The 24,884-nt window shown below is 45.7% G+C and overlaps 1 protein-coding gene across 1 annotated transcript in view; it reads left to right on the top strand.

Moving 5' to 3' along the window:
- LOC124605791 (phosphatidylinositide phosphatase SAC2) overlaps positions 1-24,884 on the top strand; it is a 386,400-nt gene that overhangs the window by 109,142 nt on the left and 252,374 nt on the right. The window lies entirely within an intron of this gene.

Raw genomic sequence — 24,884 nt, 5'->3', positions numbered from 1 at the left:
AAGCATCACATGCCAATAAAGATATGTAAATACATTTTACTCACCATAATAAATATGCAGTGTAATATCTGAAGGAAAAACTGTAAATAACATTCAGCTTGTTTTGGATTGAAGGAAATTATTTTCCAACAGACAAATGCAGAAAACTTTCGTAAAGTATGGATATTGTGGGATTCAGATACCAGGGGAGTTAAATGTGGGAGAAATTGATTAGGGGGAATGGAATGCTCATTTCTTTTGAATGATGTAGTGCAGAGAAAGATTTCATTCCAGTAAGAGATTTTGGTTGGAGAGTCTATTTACTGCTTAGGTATTGGTAGTTATCCCATCCTATCTGAACACTGACATATTGTGACTTGATATGGGAACATTAGTCATCATAATTGGCCAGTGTTAATAATCACAGGTTTTTTTGTTATTATTACCAACAATAACCGTTGGTATACAAGAAAGCAGTCTGAGACATAGTTCATAGTAACAAAATTTTGGAGGAAATAATTTTCACAGGAGATAAACAAGTGCAAAGTTGCAAAAGTAGAAGAAAATTTTAAAGTGACCCTCTGCGGGTTCGGGGGTTAGAATAGGCCCGCGGTATTCCTGCCTGTCGTAAGAGGCGACTAAAAGGAGTCTCACATGTTTCGGCCTTATGTGATGGTCCCCTCTCGGGTTTGACCTCCATCTTTCTAAATTTATCCGAAGAGCGAGCCAATTGGGGAAGGGCGCCTTACATGGTGCACTGTATCCGTCGTGCAATTAGACCTTTAGCTGGATGGCAATGGTGTTCCACTCGTTTTCGATCTCTTGGGCAAGGATACGTCCCTGGGTGCGATTACCACGCTGCCGCTGCAGTGTTTCTTTTCACTGCGACGACCACTGCGACGACGACCTTGGACATTTTTGCACCTAAGATCCAGCACGGTAGCCAGCCCGTTGTGGTGGGGCCGCCATGTACCCTCTTGGTTGTAGCCCCCTGACAACACAGGGATCGCTCTACTGATGCCTGCGCCGTTAACTCCCCACGTATGCCAAGGAGTAGATGCCTATCCTCCTGGGGTATCGGGACTCCCGGCAACGGCCATCCTGCCAGGTGGCCTTTGCTGTGGCTGGGTGGCGCCCGTGGGGAGGGCCCTTGGTCGGAGATTGTGGACGCCCATCTCATCCCGATACACCATGTGCCCCGCCTCCCATCTGCGTCAACTGCGGGGAGCACCATTCACCTTGCTCGCCAGACTGCAAAGTCTTTCAGAAAGAGCGCAAAATCATGGAATATAAGACCCTGGACCGGCTGACCTATACTGAGGCCAAGAGGAAATATGACAGACTCCATCCTGTGAGAATGACATCTTCTTATGCAGCTGCTACAACACCTGTGCTAGCCCCATCAGTTTCGAGACCTCCAGCCAGCTCGATGAGCAGTAAGACTCCTCCTGCCCCCTTGCCAGTGGGGGGCTCTACCCACCGGGTTGCTCCTGCGCCACCTACCTCAGGGGCAACACCATCCCCCCCATCAGGGACGTCCGTCCCTGCTTCTAAGCCAGAGAAGTATCCAACTTCTTCGGCTTCTCACGCTCGCAAGGGGTCCCTAGGGTCCCTCCCTTCCCAGGTTTCCACCAGTGGGAAGGCTGACGACTGACAGTGGCGTAAGTGCCTGCAATCAGCTGGTCGACGGGCTTCATGATCCTCCTCAGTCCCGGAGACTGAATCGGTGAAGCCCTCCCAGCCAGTTAAACCCAAGGAGCAGCGTGAGAAATCAAAGAAGAAGAGCTCTAAGCCCAAGGAACTCGCGGTGGCAGCTGCCCCACCGCCACCTTCCAGATCTGCGTCTGAGGATGAGGTGGAGATACTGGCGTCCGCTGCGGACCTCGATCTCGCCGGTCCCTCAGACGCCATGGATAGCGCTAGCACGGGTGCTCAATCGGAGGCAGCAGGTGACGCAGCGGCGTAATCTGCCTTCCCAGTCCTGTCACGCCTTTGTCCCCCATGGACTCTACCATCCTCCAGTGGAACTGCAGCGGTTTCTTCCACCATTTAGCTGAGCTCCGCCAACTTCTCAGCCTTCGCCCTTTCTTCTGCATTGCTCTCCAGGAAACTTGGTTTCCAGCGATGCGAACCCCCGCCCTCCGTGGCTATCGGGGTTATTATAAGAACCGAGCAGCTTATGAAAGGGTGTCTGGTGGCGTCTGCATATATGTCCTTCACACTCTGCACAGAGAGTCTGTCCCTCTCCAGACGCCTTTAGAGGCTGTCGCTGTACGCGTGTGGACGCCACAGGCTGTTACCGTCTGCAGTCTTTACATTCCACCGGATGGTGAAGTCTCGCAGCCTGTCCTGGCTGCCCTGGTCGCCCAATTGCCGCCACCTTTCTTGCTATTGGGCGACTTCAACGCCCATAACCCTCTGTGGGGTGGGTCAGTGGCCACAGGTCGGGGCGCCATCGTTGAGCATTTATTGTCGCAGCTCGATCTCTCGCTGTTAAATGATGGTGCCTTCACACACTTCAGTGTGGCGCATGGCACCTACTCCGCCATTGACCTTTCCATCTGTAGCCATAGCCTCTTACCATCTGTCCAATGGAGTGTGCATGACGACCTGTGTGGTAGTGACCACTTTCCGCTCTTTTTGTCACTACCACAGCGTCACTCTTCTGGGCGCCCTAGCAGATGGGCTATGAATAAGGCTGACTGGGATTTGTTCTCCTCCACTGCTGCTTTTGAGCCTCTCTCTACTGATGACATTGATGCTGTGGTTCAATCGGTCGCCACCGGCATTGTTACTGCCGCCGAATCTGCCATTCCCCGTTCTTCTGGGTCTCCTCGGCGGAAGGCTGTGCCTCGGTGGTCGCCTGAGATCGCTGAAGCGATTAAAGATCGCCGGCGGGCGCTCCAGCGTCACAAGCGACATCCCTCCTTAGCGCACCTTATCGCCTTCAAACGGCTGCGTGCGCGGGCCTGCCTCCTTATCCGCCAAGGCAAGAAGGAGTGCTGGGAGCGGTATGTGTCCACCATTGGCCTCCATGTCACTCCCTCGCAGGTCTGGGCCAAGATTCGACGCGTCTACGGCTATTGGACCCCTGCCAGCGTCCCTGCGCTCTCACTGAATGGAGCCGTGTGTACTGACTCCGACGTCATTGCAAATCGCTTAGCAGAGCATTTTGCTATGAGTTCCGCTTCTGCGAATTACCCACAGGCCTTCCGCTCCATTAAAGAGTGGATGGAACGTCGGAGCCTTTCGTTTCGCACCAACCACCCGGAATCTTACAATGCTCCATTCAGTGAGTGGGAATTTCGCAGTGCCCTAGCTGCTTGCCCTGATACCGCTCCTGGGCCAGATGGCATCCACTGTCAGATGCTGAAACACCTTTCAGTGGACTGCCAGCGGCGCCTTCTCGATCTTTACAACCGTCTTTGGGTCGAGGGGGAGTTTCCGTCGCAATGGCGGGAAGGCATTGTCATCCCCGTTTTGAAACCGGGCAAGAGCCCTCTGGAGGTGGACGCTACCGTCCCATTAGCCTCACCAACGTTCTTTGCAAGTTGCTTGAACGGAGGGTGAGCCGGCGCTTGCATTGGGTACTGGAGTCTCGGGGCCTTCTGGCTCCGTCTCAGGGTGGGTTCCGTAGAGGCCGCTCCGCCACCGACAATCTGGTGAGCCTGGAGTCGGCCATCCGTACTGCTTTTGCCCGCCGTCAGCACCTGGTCGCTGTCTTTTTCGACATGCAGAAGGCGTACGATACGACATGGCGTCATCACATTCTTTCTACGCTTCATGGATGGGGTCTTCGGGGTCCTCTGCCGATTTTTATCCGCAATTTTCTGTCGTGTCATACCTTCCGCGTGCAAGTCGCGGCCTCGTATAGTTCCTCCCACGTCCAGGAGAACGGTGTGCCACAGGGTTCTGTTTTAAGTGTCTGCCTGTTTTTAATAGCCATTAACGGGCTTGCTGCGGCCGTGGGAAATTCTGTCTCCGCTTCCCTGTATGCTGACGACTTCTGCCTTTACTACAGCTCTACTGGCATTGCAGCTGTTGAACGTCAGCTACAGGGCGCTATCCGTAAGGCGCAGTCTTGGGCTGTAGCGCATGGGTTTCAGTTTTCGGCAGCCAAGACCCGCGTTATGCATTTCTGCCGGCGCCGAACAGTCCATCCTGAGCCGCGGCTTTATCTTGCCGACGAACTCCTTGCTGTGGTGGAGACCCACAGGTTTTTGGGGGTGGTTTTCGATGCCCAGTTGACTTGGCTGCCTCATATCCGGCAGCTTAAACAGACGTGTTGGCGGCATCTAAACGCTCTGAGATGCTTGAGCCACACCCGCTGGGGCACCGACCGCTCTACCCTGTTGCGGCTCTACCAGGCGTTAATCCAGTCCCGTCTGGATTATGGGAGCCTGGCTTATGGCTCAGCATCCCCATCTGCGTTACGGGTGCTGGACCCAATTCTCCACAGCGGGATACGCCTTGCCACTGGTGCTTTCCGCACCAGCCCTGTGGACAGCGTACTAGTGGAGGCAGGTGTACCTTCACTGCGGGTACGACGCCAACAATTACTGGCTGCTTATGCTGCCCATGTTTTTAGTTTGCCCGGGCATCCAAATTACCGTGTCCTGTTCCCGCAGTCGGTCGTCCATCTGCCGGACCGTCGGCCCCGGTCGTGTTGTCCGATCGCCGTACGTGTCAAGGAGCTTGTCTGCGGGCTTGGGTTTTTCCCTGTTCCGCCTCCTTTCCAGGCGCCTCTGCGTACACCCCCGTGGTGTGTTCCTCGCCCTTGCCTTCGGCTCGACTTGGCACAGGGCTCGAAGGACTCGGTCCCTCCAGAGGCCTTCCGCCGCCGCTTTTATTCCATCCTTGCCATGTATCAGGGCTCTGGAATTGTTTACACCGACGGTTCGATGGTTGCTGGTCGTGTCGGGTATGCGCTAACTCTAGGGGACCATTCCGAACAACGGTCCTTGGCGGCTGGCTGCAGCGTTTACACTGCTGAGCTAGTCGCCATCTTTCGAGCCCTAGAGTATATCCGCTCCTGCTCAGGTGAGTCCTTCGTGATCTGTAGCGATTACCTGAGCGGTTTACGAGCTCTCGACCAGTGTTTTCCTCGTTCTCGTCTGGTGATGGCTATCCATGAGTCCCTGCATACTCTTGCGCGTTGCGGCCGCTCTGTGGTCTTTGTGTGGACCCCCGGTCATGTCGGTATCCCGGGCAATGAACATGTTGACCGCCTGGCGAAAGAGGCCACGTGTAAACCATCTCTGGATGTTGGCCTTCCAGAGACTGATTTGCGGGCAGTCCTCCGCCGAAAAGTTTTTGGGCTTTGGGATGCTGAATGGCGCGATCGGATTACACCCAATAAACTCCGTGCCATTAAGGAGACGACGACTGTGTGGCGGTCATCCCTGCGAGCCAACCGCAGGGACTCCGTCGTCCTTTGTCGGCTCCGCATTGGCCACTCCCGGCTAACACACAGTTATTTACTGTGCCGGGAGGACCCTCCTCTGTGTCGCTGTGGGGCAGCTTTGACAGTGGCCCACATTCTGTTGGCCTGCCCCCTTTTAGCTGTGGTCAGGCAGACATATGCGCTGCCTGGTACGCTCCCTGCCCTTTTAACAGACGACTCCACTATGGCTGACTTAGTTTTACGTTTTATTCGGGCAGGGGGATTTTATCATTTAATCTGAGTGTTTCTGTTTTATTTTATTGTTTTGTGTTGATTCTGGCCTTTGGCCTATGATTTTCAACTGATTTTTTTTTTTTTTAAATGTGTTTCTAAGTGGTTGGCTTTTCCTTTTTTATTTCTATGGTCGGCCAACCACCGTCACACTCTGTGTGGTTTTAGTTCGTTTTGTCTTGTCCTTGTCTCAGTTTCTCTTGTTCTGTATCGTCTGTGATCTCTTCTGTTCCTCGTTTTTATTCTCTGTGGGTGTTCTTTGTCTTTGGAAAAAGGGACCGATGACCATAGCAGTCTGGTCCCTTTACTCCCCCCCCAAACCAACCAACCAATTTTAAAGTGAGATGAATACAGGGAAATAACAAACTGTTCTCTGGAACACAAAAGCTGTAGATTAAATTGATGTACATGGATTAGTAGTTGATGTACTTGGATTAGTAGTTGATGTACTTGGATTAGTAGTTGATGTACTTGGATTAGTAGTTGATGTACTTGGATTAGTATATCGACTTTCCTTGGCAACTCAATTCTATCAAATGCCCTCAAACTCTTCCATGTAGTACATTACCACTTTGTGAAGACAACACATTAACACTGGAGGTGTGGAGTAATGATGACTTCTACACCACAGTGTAATTCTGTAACTGTCTTTAGAACATTAATTTGCTAGGAAGCAATGTACCAGAGTGCCTTAGACTGAGCTAATATATTCTGTGGTATACGTAAAAGACATTGTTATAAATATCCATATAATGAAAAAAGACCTTATTGATTGTGAGCAGGTAGAAAGCGTAGTGAATGACATTTACGTGACAGGATGCAAAGTTTTCATTCACATACCATTACAAAGCCATTGGTCTAAATTACTCTCAAAGATGAAAAAAGGCATTCTTGTTGGATACACTATATGGCAGCAGAAACAAGATCTCTATGCCAAAAATGAAACAGGTTATGGAATCTATGGACTGTATATTCACAGAATTTTTGTATGGCAAGTGGTAGACAGAAAATAGAGAACAGAAGGACCTTGCTGAATTGTACAATGAAGGAACATTATTATTTCCAAGTACTGAAGATCAAATCTGAAGTGAAATAGAAAATTCAAGCACTGAAGTGGAATTTTAGGGTTTCCCAGATCAGGAGGAAAATTTAGAAAAAAAAGCCTTTATTAAATGAAGGTAATCAGAACCATTTCGAACATGCTCAAATTTTGCGTAATCAATGCAGGCCAAGAAAGAATGTAATGAAGAAAAAAATAGATTTGACTACCATCCAATGACATTTTGTTCCAAAGGGAAAGATTATATGGAAGAAGTGCAAAAGTTGCGCTATGAAGGGACAATGTTGAAATGTTACCCTATCACAAAGCATTTATTTCTGATGAGGCAGCTGAATGGATAGCTGCATTGAATCATGAAATTCAGTCTTTCAAGAATTAGGTAGATAAATCAAGAACAAAACGTACTGGCACAAAAACTCGGTTTCATGTGGCAATTAGTAGTAGCTGGAACAGGTGACATTCAATACATTTTGAGAGATAAAAAATTAAGCTAACTTCTTGACAAAGCCAGTGAATCAGAATAGTCATGAAAATCATCATTAGAAAATGTTATGAAATGAGACTACTGTGGAATAATACGCATGATTAGATTTTACTTTTTTGGGGGGGAGGGTGTTGAGGTTTAAACTAACGGACAACAGCTCCTTTTATTATTTCATTTTTGTGACTGGATTATCTTCGACATTGCCGTTACTCAAAAAGTCAAGAAGCTTTTGTTCTTTTAAAAAGTATAGGTAGTTTCTCTGCTTTAATGGTGTATGCTGTTTTTCTTTTAATAAATGTTGTTGTTGTTGTTGTTGTTGTTGTTGTTGTTGTTGTCGTCGTCGTCTTCAGTCCTGAGACTGGTTTGATGCAACTCTCCATGCTACCCTATCCTGTGCAAGCTTCTTCATCTCCCAGTACCTACTGCAGCCTACATCCTTCTGAATCTGCTTAGTGTATTCATCTATTGGTCTCCCTCTACGATTTTTACCCTCCACGCTGCCCTCCAATACTAAATTTGTGATCCCTTGATGCCTCAGAACATGTCCGTCCTACCAACCGATCCCTTCTTCTAGTCAAATTGTGCGACAAGCTCCTCTTCTCCCCAATTCTATTCAATACCTCCTCATTAGTTACTTGATCTACCCATCTAATCTTCAGCATTCTTCTGTAGCACCACATTTTGAAAGCTTCTATTCTCTTCTTGTCTAAACTATTTATCGTCCACGTTTCACTTCCATACATGGCTACACTCGATACAAATACTTTCAGAAATGACTTCCTGACATTTAAATCTATACTCGATGTTAACAAATTTTTCTTCTTCAGAAACGCTTTCCTTGCCATTGCCAGTCTACGTTTTATATCCTCTCTACTTCGACTATCATCAGTTATTTTGCTCCCCAAATAGCAAAACTCCTTTACTACTTTAAGTGTCTCATTTCCTAATCTAATTCCCTCAGCATCACCCGACTTAATTCGACTACATTCCATTATCCTCGTTTTGCTTTTGTTGATGTTCATCTTATATCCTCCTTTCAAGACACTTTCCATTCCGTTCAACTGCTCTTCCAAGTCCTTTGCTGTCTCTGACAGAATTACAATGTCATCGACGAACCTCAAAGTTTTTATTTCTTCTCCATGGATTATAATACATACTCCGAACTTTTCTATTGTTTCCTTTATTGCTTGCTCAATATACAGATTGAATAACATTGGGGATAGGCTACAACCCTGTCTCACTCCCTTCCCAACAACTGCTTCCCTTTCATACCCCTCAACTCTTGTAACTGCCATGTAGTTTCTGTACAAATTGTAAATAGCCTTTTGCTCCCTGTGTTTTACCCCTGCCACCTTCAGAATTTGAAAAAGAGTATTCCAATCAACATTGTCAAAAGCTTTCTCTAAGTCTACAAATGCTAGAAACATAGGTATGCCTTTCCTTAATCTTTCTTCTAAGATAAGTCGTAGGGTCAGTAATGCTTCACGTATTCCAACATTTCTACGGAATCCAAACTGATCTTCCCCGGGGTTGGCTTCTATCAGTTTTTCCATTTGTCTGTATAGAATTCGCGTTAGTATTTTGCAGCTGTGACTTATTAAACTGATAGTTTGGTAATTTTCACATCTGTCAACACCTGCTTTCTTTGGGATTGTAATTATTATATTCTTCTTGAAGTCTGAGGGTATTTCACCTGTCTCTCACATTTTGCTCACCAGATGGTAGAGTTTTGTGAGGACTGGCTCTCCCAAGGCCGCCAGTAGTTCTAATGGAATGTTATCTACTCCGGGGGCCTTGTTTCGACTTAGGTCTTTCAGCGCTCTGTCAAACTCTACACACAGTATCAAATCTCCCATTTCATCTTCATCTTCATCTACATCCTCTTCCATTTCCATAATATTGTCCTCAAGTACATCGCCCTTGTATAGACACTCTATATCAGACTTCCAACCGAGCTCCAGGGAGCCGGAGCGCTCCGGAGCGCTCACTGCGGCAGCTCGGTGCCCGCGTGGAGGGGGAAAGCGAACTCACTGCCCCCTGGCCGCATGCAGCCGCAACTGACGCAATAATCCGTGTTCAATGACAGCTATGACTAGCCGCGGGAGCCCTGTACCTCTATTGGAGGATACCTTTCTATTCATTGAGAGGGATGGTCGTCCGCAATGTCTTGTATGTCATAAAGTATTTAATTCTGCGAAGAGGTACAATATACGACGACATAATACCCGTCTTCACGCAGCGCACTACGATCAGGTAGAAAGCGTTGCACGCAGAGAACTGGTAGCCAGGCTTAAGAACGACATACCAGGAGACGTAAGTTCAAAAACGGTTTCGTAATACGGAGGGTATCAAAACATGCAACATAGTTCGTGTTCTGTAATGCGTTTACAATTTTAGGGTGAATGAGAGCCGAGAAAACACTACTGAATCTGCAAATCGAGCAAGCTACAGGGTCGCTCACATCATTGCGACAAGTGGCAAGCCGTTTTCGGTGGGACCACTCGTAAAATCGTGCATGGTAGCAGTTGCAGAATGTTTGTTTCCAAGGGAGGTGCAGGCAATTGAAGGGGTTTGCCTCTCGAAGCAAACAATGTCTCGTCGAATACTGGACATGGCAGCGGATTTAGACACACAGCTCCGGAAAAAGGCGGAGAACTTTGTTGCATATTCGCTAGCGCTTGACGAAAGCACTGACATATCGGACTGTGCTCAGCTTGCAGTCTTTGTTCGTGGCGTCGACATGGAGCTGCAAGTAACTGAAGAACTCTTGGATGTGGTACCACTCGATTACACCGCAACAGGACGTGACGTTTTTGAAGCTGTTTGTGAATCAGTGGACAATATGAATTTGCCGTGGGATAAGCTCCATTCTGTAGCGACGGAGGGTGCACCACAAATGATCGGGCGTCACCAAGGTTTTGCTTCTCGTTTGAAAAATAAACTCAGGGACGGATTCGGGAAAGACATTTTGACTCTTCATTGTTTTATTCACCAAGAGGCACTGTGCGCTGAAACAGTAGAGCTAGGTTGCGTAATGAAATGTGTGAATTTTTTGCTGCGTCACGGTATGAATCATCGCCAATTCAAAGGATTCCTGAAAGATATGGAAGCGGAGTATGGGGATTTACCTTACCACAGTACAGTTCGTTGGCTGAGTCGGGGAAAAGTTCTTGATGTTTTCTTTGCCATTCTTGAGGAAATATCCCTTTTTCTCGAAATGAAAGGGGAAGAAATGCGCCGGCCGCGGTGGTCTCGCGGTTAAGGCGCTCAGTCCGGAACCGCGCGACTGCTATGGTCGCAGGTTCGAATCCTGCCTCGGGCATGGATGTGTGTGATGTCCTTAGGTTAGTTAGGTTTAAGTAGTTCTAAGTTCTAGCGGACTGATGACCACAGAAGCTAAGTCCCATAGTGCTCAGAGCCATTTGAACCATTTTGAAGAAATGCGTTGCCTGAAAGTTATAAAATGGATATCAGGCCTGGCGTTCCTAGCTGACATAACTATGCATCTGAATAATTTAAATCTGTCACTGCAGGGCAAAGGGCAGCTAATCGTTACCATGCACGACCAGATCAAAGTGCTCATGGAAATGTTACGTTTATTTGACAGGCAGATGAGTTATGGACATTTAACGTTCTTCAATCGCCTTGCTTCTTTAAAACTACCTGAAGGTACTAATTTCGGCGATTACCAAGCAAAATTAAAGCAGCTCACCACGTCATTTGAAACACGATTCCGAGACGTCACTAGTTTGGAAATGGAACTCAAGGTGTTCAGCACTCCTTTTCCAGTTTCCCCCGATGACTTGTCACTGTCACTTCAATTGGAGATTACTGATTTGCAAAATTCAACTTTGTTGAAAGAGAGGTACTACAACACGTTGGATGTGTCACGATGGTATCTTTCATTACAGCAAAAAACATTTCCCAAGCTTCACAACAATGGCGCTCGTATCATGTGCATGTTTGGATCTATGTATTGTTGTGAGCATCTTTTCTCAGCAATGAAAAGAGTAAAAAGTAAGGAACGATCGTTTCTTCAGGATGCAACAATGAAGGCCATCCTCCGCATTAAAGCTGCGAACACTTTGACGCCTGATATTTCCGATCTTGTAATGAAAAGAAAATGTCAAGCTACAGAGGCTCAATAAATTTAGTATGCAATTTCTTGTAAAACAGTTGTTTCTTATTTATTTCCTGAACATGGTATTTCCTGGTGTAGCATGTCACCACGTCTTAGCAGCTAAGAGTATGAGGTTGTCGATCTTGTAAGACGCAGCTGGCACATCAAAACGCTTGTCTTGCCGCCTGCCTCAGCCAGCCGTGCCACGTGCCGGCGTGCCGGCCCACTTGACTGGTCACAGCGAGCGACGCGGCTCCCTGGAGCAGGGAGCGCTCCGCGGCTCACAACGGAGCCAACGAGCTGGAACAGCCTGCTCTATATACTCCTTCCACCTTTCTGCTTTCCCTTCTTTGCTTAGAACTGGGTTTCCATCTGAGCTCTTGATATTCATACAAGTGGTTCTCTTTTCTCCAAAGGTCTCTTAAATTTTCCTGTAGGCAGTATCTATCTTACCCTAGTGAGATAAGCCTCTACATCCCTAAACTTGTCCTCCAGCCATGCCTGCTTAGCCATTTTGCACCTCCTGTCGATCTCATTTTTGAGACGTTTGTATTCCTTCTTGCCTGCCTCATTTACTGCATTTTTATATTTGCTCCTTTCATCAATTAAATTCAATATTTCGTCCGTCACCCATGGATTTCTATTAGCCTTCGTCTTTTTACCTACTTGATCCTCTGCTGCCTTCACTACTTCATCCCTCAAAGCTACTCAATTCCTCTTCTACTGTATTTCTTTCCCCCATTCCTGTCAATTGTTCCCTTATGCTCTCCCTGAAACCGTGTACAACCTCTGGTTCTTTCAGTTTATCCAGGTCCCATCTCCTTAAATTCCCATCTTTTTGCAGTTTCTTCAGTTTTAACCTACAGTTCATAACCAATAGATTGTGGTCAGAGTCCACATCTGCCCCTGGAAATGTCTTACAATTTAAAACCTGGTTCCTAAATCTCTGTCTTACCATTATACAATCTATCTGATACCGTCTAATATCTCCAGGGTTCTTCCATGTATACAACCTTCTTTCATGATTCTTGAACCAAGTGTTAGCCATGGTTAAGTTATGCTCTGTGCAAAATTCTACCAGGCGGCTTCCTCTTTCATTTCTTAGCCCCAATCCATATTCAGCTACTATGTTTCCTTCTCTCCCTTTTCCTATTCTCGAATTCCAGTCACCCATGACTATTAAATTTTCGTCACCCTTCACTACCTGAATACATTTCATCAATTTCTTCATCATCTGCAGAGCTAGTTGGCATATAAACTTGTACTACTGTAGTAGGCGTAGGCTTCGTGTCTATCTCGGCCACAATAATGCGTTCACTATGCTGTTTTTAGTAGCTTACCCGTACTACTATTTTTTTATTCATTATTAAACCTACTCCTGCATTACCCCTATTTGATTTTGTGTTTATAACCATGTATTCACCTGACCAGAAGTCTTGTTCCTCCTTCCACCAAACTTCACTAATCCCCACTATATCTATCTTTAACCTATCCATTTCCCTTTTCAAATTTTCTAACCTACCTGCCTGATTAAGGGATCTGACATTCCACGCTCCGATCCGTAGAATGCCAGTATTCTTTCTCCTGATAACGACGTCCTCTTGAGTAGTCTCCGCCCGGAGATCTGAATGGGGGACTATTTTACCTCCGAAATATTTTACCCAAGAAGACGCCAACATCATTTAATCATACAGTAAAGCTGCATGCCCTCGGGAAAAATTACGGCTGTAGCTTCCCCTTGCTTTCAGCCGTTCGCAGTACCAGAACAGCAAGGCCATTGTGGTTAGTGTTACAAGCCCAGATCAGTCAATCATCCAGACTGTTGCCCCTGCAACTACTGAAAAGGCTGCTGCCCCTCTCCAGGAACCACACATTTGTCTGGCCTCTCAACAGATACCCCTCCGTTGTGGTTGCACCTACGGTACGGCTATCTGTATCGTTGAGGCACGCAAGCCTCCTCCCCCCCCCCCCCCCCCCCCCCCCCCCCCCCAACGGCAAGGTCCATGGCTCATGGGGGGGAGTAATAAATATTAGTGTGTGTAATATGACTACATGTTCTACTCCGTGACTGAATGCAACAGTTATAGAAAATAAACTGTTTTTAAGCACTAAGGCGCCAACGGCCTTGCCACAGTGGTAACACCAGTTCCAGTTAGATCACCGAAATTAAGCACTGTCGAGCTGGGTTAGCACTTGGATGGGTGGCCATCTGGTCTGCTGAGCACTGTTGGCAAGCGGGGTGCACTCTGCTCTTGTGAGACAAACAGAGGAGCTACTTGATTGAGAAGTAGTGGCTCCGGTCTTGGAAATTGACATACGGCCAGGAGAACGGTGTGCTGACCTCATGCCCCTCCGTATCTGCATCCAGTGACGCCTATGGGCTGAGGATGACATGGTGGCCGGTCGGTACCATAATTACTGTTGGGCCTTCATGACCTGTTCGGGAGGAGTTTAGTTTTTTTTTTTTTTTTTTTTTTTTTTTTTTTTTTTTTTTTTTTTTTTTTTAAGCACTAAGGTTGCTGATCTCTCCAGACAACCTATCCTCTAATTAAAATTCCAGATATGTTCATGAAATTAAATTAGTGACTGGTGGTCTGGTAAAAAATAATATAGTAGATTTGTGTGAAGTGTTCAGATAATAAAGGGCTCTCTCACTGTGTTTGGACAATGCTGGATTGCAAATAAGATTCATAAAGCTGATGAGAAATTTGTGCAAGGTGTTAATGGTTATGTAAAACACAATGAATAAAGAAAAAAAAAGCTCAAGAGTGACAAAACTGGTCCATGTTATTGAGCAGAACAGAATGGAAGGAAATAGAAAAGTGATTAGTACATACGCTACAAAAGACAAAAATGTGTTACTGCAGAATAAGCAAATGATGACTGGGCTGGTTATTTGTGTATGGGGATATGCAAATAAAAATCAACAGGTAGATTCAGGTAGATTGCACCTTACTTTAAAGATACGATAAGTTGCAGACAGGCACTACTAAAAGTCACTTAAACATAAGTTAAGCTTTCGGCCACTCGAACCTGGAGTTTCTATTGTATGACTTACACTTTAAAAAAGTTAGAACTACTGCTTCACTTGCGGAATTGAAGGGCAGCATAGAAAATCAGTGTAATAAGCACAGGGAGAAAATGGAGGAAAAAAGTGCATGTATTAAGAAAACATAAATGGCCACAAAAATTTTGGAAATACACACACCACCACCATGTGAAGTGATGAACAACTTTCAGGAAACCATTGAGGCTTTGGTGACCACTTGTTTACGTATTGCCAGTTGGCTTCTGTCCCAGGTTCTTCAGCCAACATTTGTTCGATGATTTCTCTATTTCAATAGCCACTTACCATGCCCCCCCCCCCCCCCCCCCTGTGGGTCCAGGGGTTAGAATAGGCCCTAGGTATTCCTGTGTGTCATAAGAGGTGACTAAAAGGAGTCTCTCACATTTCGGCCCTTATGTGATGGCCCCCTGTAGGATTTGCCCTCCATTTTTCAAAATTTTCCCGAAGAGCAAGCCAATTGCGCAAGGGCGCCTTACATGATGCACAGTGTCCATCATGCACTGAGACTTCTTGCATCCTTCGTCGACATGGATCTGCAGTTCCACTCATTCTCCAGCTGCTGGTGCGTTTTCCTCCATCCTGGGTGCGTTTTCCTCCATCCTCTGTGCAGTATCGCTTTCTGTCAACGATAGTGGACTTCTTAACCTGTTTGTGCCTTATATCCAGCACAGTAGCCAGTCTGTTCTGGTGTGGCCCCCACGTACCCCATTGTTTGTAGCTCCCAGACCACACAGGGATCGCTCTGCTGATGCCTGCACCATTAACTCCCCAGGTGTGTCAAGGAGTAGATGCCTGTCACCCTGGGGCATCAGGACTCCCAGCCAGGTGGCCCTTGCTGCGGCTGGGTGGTGCCCGTGGGGAGGGCCTCTGGTAGGAGTGGGTGGCATCAGGGTGGATGACACGCCTTGAAGTGTAGTATGTTATCACTTGCTGGTGGTCAAATACCAGCAGTCTCTAAGTGATCAAGGTCTAACTTCAGTGCAAAGAAATACGACCACAAACCCCCCTCCCGGCCGCACCATGAGAGAAACGTCAGGCTAAGGATGGCAGCGAAGCTTATTCAGCCCGGTACCTCGTATGTACGAGAATTGATGGGGAGTCTTACTTGTCAATGAAACCTCAGTTTTATTTGTGGGGAATTTAGAGGAAAAGTTTGGGGAGGTGGAGGGATTGTCCAAAATGCAGTCAGGGTTGTTCTTGATCAAAACAGCATCCTCTGTCCAGACACGAGCACTACTCGCCTGTGACAAGCTGGGGGATGTTTCTGTTTCTGTCACACCCCATAAGAGCTTAAATATGGTCCAGAGTATCATATTTCACAGGGACCTTATTTTGAAGTCTGATATTGAGCTGCGCACCAATTTAGAGCGGAGAGGTGTCCTTTTCGTCCAGCACGTCCACTGGTACCTTCATCTTGGCCTTCGAGGGTGACACATTACCCGAGAAGGTCAAGATGATGGTCTACCACTGTGACGTAAAGCCTCCGCGATACGATGCTCAAGTGCTGGGGGTTTGGCCATACATCTTCCCACTGTACTTTCAGTGTCACCTGTCGGCATTGTGGACATCCTTCAAATCCCAGTACTCCCTGTGCCCTGCTCCTGTCTGTGTCAACTGCAGAGAGCACCATTTGCCTTGCTCTCCAGACTGCAGGATTCTCCAGAAAGAAAGAAAAATAATTGAATACAACCGACTCACACTGAGGCTAAGAGAAAATATGAGAGGCTGCATCCTGTGCATTGATGTCAACCTACGCCACCGCTACGACAACGGTTCTACCATCCTCCGTTCTGCTACGTACGGTTGGCTCTCAGAGTGATCAGACTCCACCTGCGCCCTTGATGGTGGGGGGCGCTTCCCTCCCTGTTGCTCCTGCACAACCTGCTTCAGGAGCAACACCCCCCAACCATTGGGGATGTTAGTCCTCACTTCTCAACTGTAGAAGCGTAAGTCTTCTTTTGCTCCTTTCGCCAGGAAGGGGTCTCTTGGGTCACTCCCCCGCCAGGTTCCTACCAGTGGCAAAGCTGACAACTGCCGATGGCTGAAGCAACCACAGGTTGCTGGTCATAGGGCTTCACGGCCCTCCTCAGTCCCTGAGACTGAATCAGTGAAGCCCTCCCAGCTGGACAAACCTAAGAAGCAGTAAGAGAAACCTAAAAAGAGAAAGACCCCCAAGAACCAAGGCACTTCAGTGGCACCCACACCACCACTACCTACAAACTCTGTGTCTGAGGATGAGGTGAAGATTTTGACATCCACTGAGGACCTAGATCTCACTAGGCCTTCAGACACAATGGATGTCGATCGCACAGGTTCTCATTGGTAGCAGCAGGTGCCCTGAGGCATAGACTGCCTCATTGAGTGTTTCATGCCTTCCTAGTCTCATGATCACGTAATCATCCAGTGGAATTGCGGCGGTTTTTTCCGCCACCTGGTTGAGCTATGGCAACTGTTAAGCTTTACACCTGCTTTCTGCATTGCCGTCCAGGAAACATGGTTCCCAGCAATGCAGACCCCTGCCCTCCGTGGCTATAAGCGATATTACAGGAACCATAGTGACTATAATCGTGTGTCAGGCGGAGTTTGCGTCTATGTCCTAAACTCAGTATGTAGTGAACCTGTGCTCCTTCAAACCCCTCTCGAAGCTGTGGCTGTCAGGATAAGGACGACGCAGGAAATAACTGTCTGCAATGTATTTCGTCCTACAGATGATGTAGTACCCCTAAATGTATTGGCTGCACTGATCGACCAACTCCTTGAACCTTTCCCACTTTTGGGCGATTTTAACATGCATCACCAGTTGTGGGGTGGTGCCATGCTTACTGGCCAAGGTGGGGAAGTTGAAACTTTACTGTCGCATTTCGACCTCTGCCTCTTAAATACAGGTGCCCCACAAATTTCAGTGTGGCACATGGCACATATTCGGCCATTGATCTCTCGGTTTGCAGTACTGGCCTTCTTCCATCTATCCACTGGAGAGCACATGATGACCTGTATGGTAGTGACCACTTCCACATCTTCCTGTCGCTACCCCGGCATCATGCCCATGGATGCCTACCCAGATGGGCTTTAAACAAGGCAGACTCGGAAGCCTTCACCTCTGCTGTCACCACTGAATCTGCCCCATGTGGTGCCCTCGATGTTGTCGTTGAGCAGGTCACTACAATGATAGTTTCTGTGGTGGAAAATGTGATCCCTCATTCTTCAGGGTTCTCCTGGCGAAAGACAGTCCCTTGGTGGTCGCCGGAAGTCACTGAGGCAAATATAGAGCGTCGGCGAGCTCTACAGCGACACCCTTCCCTAGAGCACCTAATAGCGTGTAAGTGGCTCCGTGCCTGTGTTCGCCAGCTTATGAAATGACGGAAACAGGATTGTTGGGAGAGGTATGTGTCGACCATTGGGTGCCATACATCACGTTCTCAAGTCTGGACGAAGGTCAGAAGTTTTTTTGGATACCAGACCCCATCACGTGTCCCTGGCATTAACATCAGTGGCGTGTTATCTAATGACGCAAACGCGATTGCCAAACACTTTGCCGAACATTTTGCTGAGCGCTATGCTCAAGCCTCTGCGTCGGAGAACTATCCCCCAGCCTTTCGCACCCTCAAACAGCTGATAGAAAGGAAAGTCCTCTTGTTCACTACACATCACAGTGAACCCTATAATGCCACATTTACAGTATGGGAGCTCCTCAGTGCCCTTGCGCATTGCCCCGACACAGTTCCTGAGCCGGATCGGATCCACAGTCAGATGATTAAACATCTCTTGTCTGACTACAAGCAACATCCCCTACTCATCTTCAGCCAGATCTGGTGCTATGGCGTCTTTCCATTGCAATGGCGCGAGAGCACCATCATTCGGGTGCTCAAACTTGGTCAAAACCCGCTTGAGGTGGATAGCTACCAGCCCATCAGCCTCATCAATGTTCTTTGTAAGTTGCTGGAATGTACGGTGTGTTGGTGGTTGGGCTGGGTCCTGGAGTCACGTGGCCTACTGGCTCCATGTCAGGGTGGCTTCTGCCAGGGTCACTCTACCACTCATAATCTTGTGTCCCTTGCATCTGCCATCTGAACAGCCCTGTGTCTTTTTTGATTTACATAAAGAATATGACACAACTTGGCGGCGACATATTGTTGCCACATTGTATGAGTGGGGTCTCCCGGGCCCACTCCCAATTTTTAGATTTTTATCCAGAGTTTCCTGTTGCTCCATACTTTCCGTGTCCAAGTCGGTGCCTCCCATAGTTCCCCTTATATTCAGGAGAACACGCTCCGCAGGGCTCTGTATCGAGTCTCTCTCTATTTTTAGTGGCTATTAAAGGTCTAGCAGGCCATCGGTCTCACCTTCTCTGTATGCAGATGACTTTCGCATTTTGTACTGCTGCTCCACTACTGGAATTGTTGAGCGGTGCCTAGAGGGAGCCATTCACAAGGTGCAGTCATGGGCTCTTTGCTTATGGCTTCCAGTTTTCAGCCCCAAAGTTGTGTATCATGCGTTTCTGTCGGCGTCACAACGTTCATCCAGAACCAGAACTTTACCTTAATGATGATCCATTCACTGTGGTGGAGACGTATCAATTCTTAGGACTGGTTTTTGGTGCCTGATTGACTTGGCTACCTCACTTTTGTCTGCTTAAGCTGTGGTGCTGTCAGCATCTCAATGTGCTCCACTGCTTGAGCAACACCAACTGGGCAGCAGATTGCTCTACGCTGCTGCAGCTCTACAGAGCCCTTGTTCAATCCTGCCTTGACTATGGGAGTCTGGTTTATGGTTTGGCAGTGCCCTTAGCATTGTGTTTACTCGATCCAGTGCACCACTGTGGCATTCACCTAGCGATGGGAGCTTTTAGAATGAGTCCGGTGATCAGTGTCCTGGTGGAGGGCGGAGTCCCTCCATTGAAGGTTAGGTGTGCACAGCTGCTCGCCAATTACGTTGTACACCATCCTCTGATTTTGATAAAAACAGTGTGTCTGATATATTAAATGTTCATAGTGCACTTGTTGTGTGTGTGCTGCTGCTTTTGTTACTCCCCCCCACCCCAGTTTGAAGACAGGTTATCCAGCTCTCTCTGCTAATCTGCTTTGTGCAAGGCTATTCATCTCTGCATAACTACTGCAACCTCTTCAATTTTACCCACCATGTTTCTTTTCGTTTCCATTTTGACAGTTTCTTAATACTTCAGTATGTGTCCTATGAACTGTGCCATAAATTCGTTTTCTCCTCAATTTTATTCAATACCTCAAACTAATGTCCATTTCAAGAGCTTCTATAATCTTCTTGTGTGAACTGTATATTGTCCATGTTCCACTTCTGCACATGACTACACTCCAGGCAAATACGTACAGAAAAAGAAGTTGACATCTGTTTATATCCAGTGTTAACAGACAGATCTCTCTCTCTCTCTCTCTCTCTCTCTCTCTCTCTCTCTCTCTCTTTTTTTTTTTTTTTTTTTTTTTTTTTTTTTTTTTTTTTTTTTTTTTTTTTTTTTTTTTTTGCCTGACTGCATTTTATATCTTCTCTACTTCTGTCATCAGTTATTTTGCCGCCCAAATAGTGAAGCTTATTTATTAGTTTTTGTATTTCATTTTCTAATTTCCTCAGCATTGCCTCAATTTACTACACCCCATTACCCCCTCCCCCCCCCCCCCTCCCTTTTTTAACTTCACCTGATCCTCATCTTATGACCCATTTTCAAGGTACTACCCAAGTCCATTGCTGTCTATGCTATAATTATGTCATTGGCAAACCTCAAAGTTTTTATTTATTCTTCCTGAACGTTAACCTCCCATCGAAATTTCTTCATGACTTTCTTTACTGCTTGCTCAATATACAGACTGAATAACATTAGAGATAGGCTACAGTGGTTTCCCATACTCTTCTCAACATAATGCTTCCCTTTCATGTCCTTAAATTCTTATAATTACAATCTAGGTCCTGTACAAGCTATGGATAACCTTTCATTTTCTCTGTATATCACTTCTTCCCTTAGAATTTCCAGGAATTTATATTTATGCAGTGTTAAGTAAATCTTACTTTACACACAAAATCAAGCAATGGAAACAAGCTTGGAACACCAACAGTATTAGGAAAAGGATAGATTCTTTCTCACTCTAAAGATGACATGTTGAGTTGCAGACAGGTACAATGAAAAGACTGTTACACATTTAGTTTTCTTTAGAAAAGAAAACACACACACATTCACACAAGCAAGCACACCTCATTCACACGAAACACACACACACACACACACACACACACACACACACATTAACACAAGCAAGCACTCCTCATGCATGTGACTGCCATCTCCTGCAACTTGGACCAGAATGCAACTGCCACGTTGAGTGGCAATCTGGAATGTTGCAAGAAAGGGGAAGGGATAGCAGGCTATTGGTGGGGGGGGAGAGGGGAGAGCTCTTAGTGTTGGAGTGTTGGGAGGCTGGGAAGTTGGGAAAGGGGGGGGGGGGGGGAGCAGGGAAAGGGAAAGTCTGGTGGGTGCATAGGGTGAGGGGACATGAATAGGGTGACAGAGCGGGCAGAAACTATTAGGTGGAGGGTGTGGGTATAGTAGGTTACTGTAGGTTGGGGTTGGGATAATTTCAGGAGTGTAGAATGTGTTATAAGGATAACTCACATCTGCACAGTTCACAAAAACTGGTGGTGGAGGAGAGGATCGAGATGGTTTGGCTTGTGAAGCAGCCATTAAAAAAGAGCATTCTATATTTAGCTGCATATTGTGCTACTGAGTGGTCTGCCATGTTCCTGGCCATCCTGGTGGGCAGCTGGTCGGTAGTCATACAAATATAAAAAACTGTGCAATCATAGCCGCAGAGTATACTATACATGGCTGCTTTCATAAGCAGCCCGGCCTCTGGTGGGTTAGGATAACCCTGTAACAGAACTGGAATAGGAACTACTAGGTGGATGGATTGGGCAGATCTTGCACCTACACCTTCCATTGGGATATAATCCCTGTGGCAGGGGGTTGGGATTGAGAGGGGCCTAGAGGGGGGCTAGGATGTAGTGTAGGTCAGGTGGGAAGCATCCCTGTACCACTCTAGGGATGGAGTTTAATATTTTAATGCAAAAGTCTGTGATAGGTTTCCAGTCAATATCAGGCAGTAAACGGGAAACCCTGAAATATTTTATAACAAAGTAACACAATGCCTCATTATTCGCTTCTGCAACTCATTGGAAAACTTGGACTCAGAAATATGAATTTCATGTAACCTTAATGTCTGTAGTTGATAGATCCTGACAGTGGTGTGTGGAAAGTTGCTTAAATTCTTTTTATAATGTGCAGGGTGAGCACAGAAGAACTCAAGATTTTCAAAAATTAATACAAATGAAATGGTATAACTTACGTGCTTCAAACATTATCATATTAATAGAATATCTCTGATAGTTATTTTTTACAGGCTGCAGGGTCTTAAAATGTGCTTCTTGAGTCACATGGCAAACTTTGAGACAATATTCATACTCTTCCCAAACCTTCTGCAACATGTTGCTGGTAATACTCCACTGCTGCTGCGATTCACTGTCATAGCTGTAGCAACGATTGTGGCAGGTGTGGGACAAAACCCCATAAAAAATAGCACGGAGCAGAGTGTATACACTCAGGGACAACCAGGTAATCGAGGAAAAACTCTGAGAAAACTGGGAAAAACACAGGAATTTCTTAGAATTCCGGGAATTTTTCATTGTTTTAATTTTCAGTTGAGTTTTATAATTTTGACTGGTAACAACTGATACTCTAACAAAGAATATTACTGTTTACTGCTACTGGAGAAAAGTACTGCATCAATGAAACAGAAACAAGAGGGAAGGATGATGACGACAACAGCAACTTCTACTTAAGCTGCAAAGGAAATGCACCATTTACAACAAAACAACACATTGTATATACAAGCATCTGCCAACAGCAAAATGTGTCAAAGGCTTTTGGATGAAGACTATGTAATACTTAATTACAACAAACTACTTAAGATGTGCGCTGATGTCACAACTATTTACATTAGGTTTGTTTGAACAGTTGCCAGTGGGCTCATGCCCAAGTGCAGTTGAGGCACATAGGAGCAGTACCTTCTCCCACTTCTGGCTACTTGAAGTGTGGCTGTTACATGTATCAGCAGTAGCAACAAGCAGCCAGATGCTACCTGGAAAAATGTTACTAGTGCGCACGCCCAAGCTGCCAGATTCTTGCGTGCACAGAGCAGTCTGGGTTGTAGTGGGGACAGGGTAGCCTTTGTGATGCATGTTTACATTTAGTGATTTTACTGTTTTCTCTTTGTTTACAGCTCTCACATAAATAAAAACCTAACGGATATCTGTGTCTGGGAGCTATCAAGTGAATTAAAATACATTCCCATAATTATGGAAGGCTAATTTATGTCATCAGTTTAAGGTTTAAAATTTTATTGTATTTTCACATTTTTCGCAGTCAAGCATTAATCATGTTGCATAATTATGAAGTAATTTTTGTTGGTTTGCTAAAGAAATTTGGCTTTTACTAATCTTTTCCACTGAGGCAGTCAATTTATTTGAAACAGAGTGTGTTTCATTCCACACTATTGGCTAGTTTCAACTCTTTGCTGAATTTACAGTGCACGTTTTCATCTTTTGACATGTATGACATTATTCTATAATAAAGAACCAAACATGAGGTAATACAGTACTTGTACTCAAAGAAAACCACATGGAAAAGCTTAATACCTGGTTTGGGCCTACTTCATTATGAATCTGGACATACGAATGCGCACTTTAAGTCAAATTATGCATTCTAGTATGGTTTACGAAATTCCAATGCTCTTGGAATATCCTCTGATGTTGTGTTTACTTTATGATGTAATGTAAGACCTTTTTGTGCTTTATGCATGGAAAATACAGACTTGCTGTGTTGTCATAACTGCACACGCACGGAACGCCTGTTTCCTGGCACTCTATAGCAACTGCTGCAAAGGATCCTATTCCCAACAGGTCACAGGAATAAATTGTGAATGATGGTTTGAAAAGTGTTACTTTCAAAGCAAGTTTCCTTCTATGCAAGGTACATTGTTACATGTGAAAATGTGTGATGACTTTCTTGAACCACATAGCGTTTGACTCTCATTTCAAACTTCACTCTTTTTTGAGAACTAGCAAGTTAGAAGAATTTCAAGCTCAAAGGACCAGCCATTTATGTTGTTATTTAAAGTTTTATTGGCACATATGTGTGATGTATCTTAAAGTGTGACCCGCACAAAAAAAAAAAGACAAAAAAAAAACCCACCAATACTGTATGTGAAAGCTTAACTTTTCTTCTTGCTGCACTGTGTATATTAATTTCAACTATCAGCTTTCTCTATGTATGTGTCCACACTACTTAACAGTGATATTGCTGTAGACTGACTACATCACGTGTCCTATGCACTGAACATCTGTGTTCACCCGCTAGCTAGATCACATGAAATGAGCCATGATTGGCTTACAAAAGTGTAACTCAATCTCGATTTCAATACTTCGGAAACTAATGTGCTGTGTTTTGTGGAATTCTGATTTATACTTTTGTAATATGAAAATTGCAGTGTACATGCTGCAGCATGTCAAAGATTTTTATTTACCGGGTTCGTTTTTAAAGCACCAGAAAGTTCTAGGCCGGTGTATAAAATCTTAACCATTCAAAGGATTGATGAAGGTATATTGTCATTTAATGTGGAAAAAGTGTATATTCACTGGGGAGAACTTGTATTTTTAATCAGGAAATCCGGTAATTTTTTTTCTTAGTCCACATATACGCCATTATGGAGTTAAGTCTGGTGATCGTGGTGGCCATGTGCACCACACTTTATCAGCACCTGCACGGTTGAGCCATCCACCAGGTAGATGTGTTCAGGTGTTATCATACAGCCAAGTGGAAGAGAGGAGGTGCAGTATATTGTTATTAGATAATGATGTTAGAATATTCTTGCAATCGAGGCAGAAGCCACAAAGATGGTTTTCCTGATGAAAAAGAAGGGGTTGTAAATCTTCTCCCTCAATGTTCCACAGAACACATCAAACTCTGACAAATATTGTTCGTGTTACAGGGAGAAATGAACATTTTCTGTTAGCAAAGAATGAACATTGTACTGAGTGACCTTACCATTAGTTTTAAATGTTGTTTCATCACTGAAAATTAATCTCTTTGACATGCTGCTATCATTGTCTGTCCTTGCCCACATCTCGGTGCAGAAGTTAGTCGTGCAGCGTAATCTCTTGGGGTAAATGCCGAAATCAACTGCAGTCTGTCCAATTTCAAGCATAATTGTTTATGCAGTACTTTAGAAATGGTTGTTGGTGGCATCTGAAGCTCAAGACTTACTCGACATGTTGATTTCTGTGGGCTTTGCTGTAATGCTGCTCGAATGTGATAAACATTATGCTCTGACACAGGACGCTGCCTAGAATTTTTTTCTCTGCAAATACAACCCTTCTGTTCAAACTGCTATTACCAAGCATATGTACATCTTCATCTACATACGT

Source organism: Schistocerca americana, chromosome 3, assembly GCF_021461395.2.
Source record: "Schistocerca americana isolate TAMUIC-IGC-003095 chromosome 3, iqSchAmer2.1, whole genome shotgun sequence".
Classification (NCBI taxonomy): domain Eukaryota; kingdom Metazoa; phylum Arthropoda; class Insecta; order Orthoptera; family Acrididae; genus Schistocerca; species Schistocerca americana.
The sequence above is the reverse complement of the archived record's forward strand: the minus strand, read 5'-3'. Positions and strand labels throughout refer to the sequence as shown.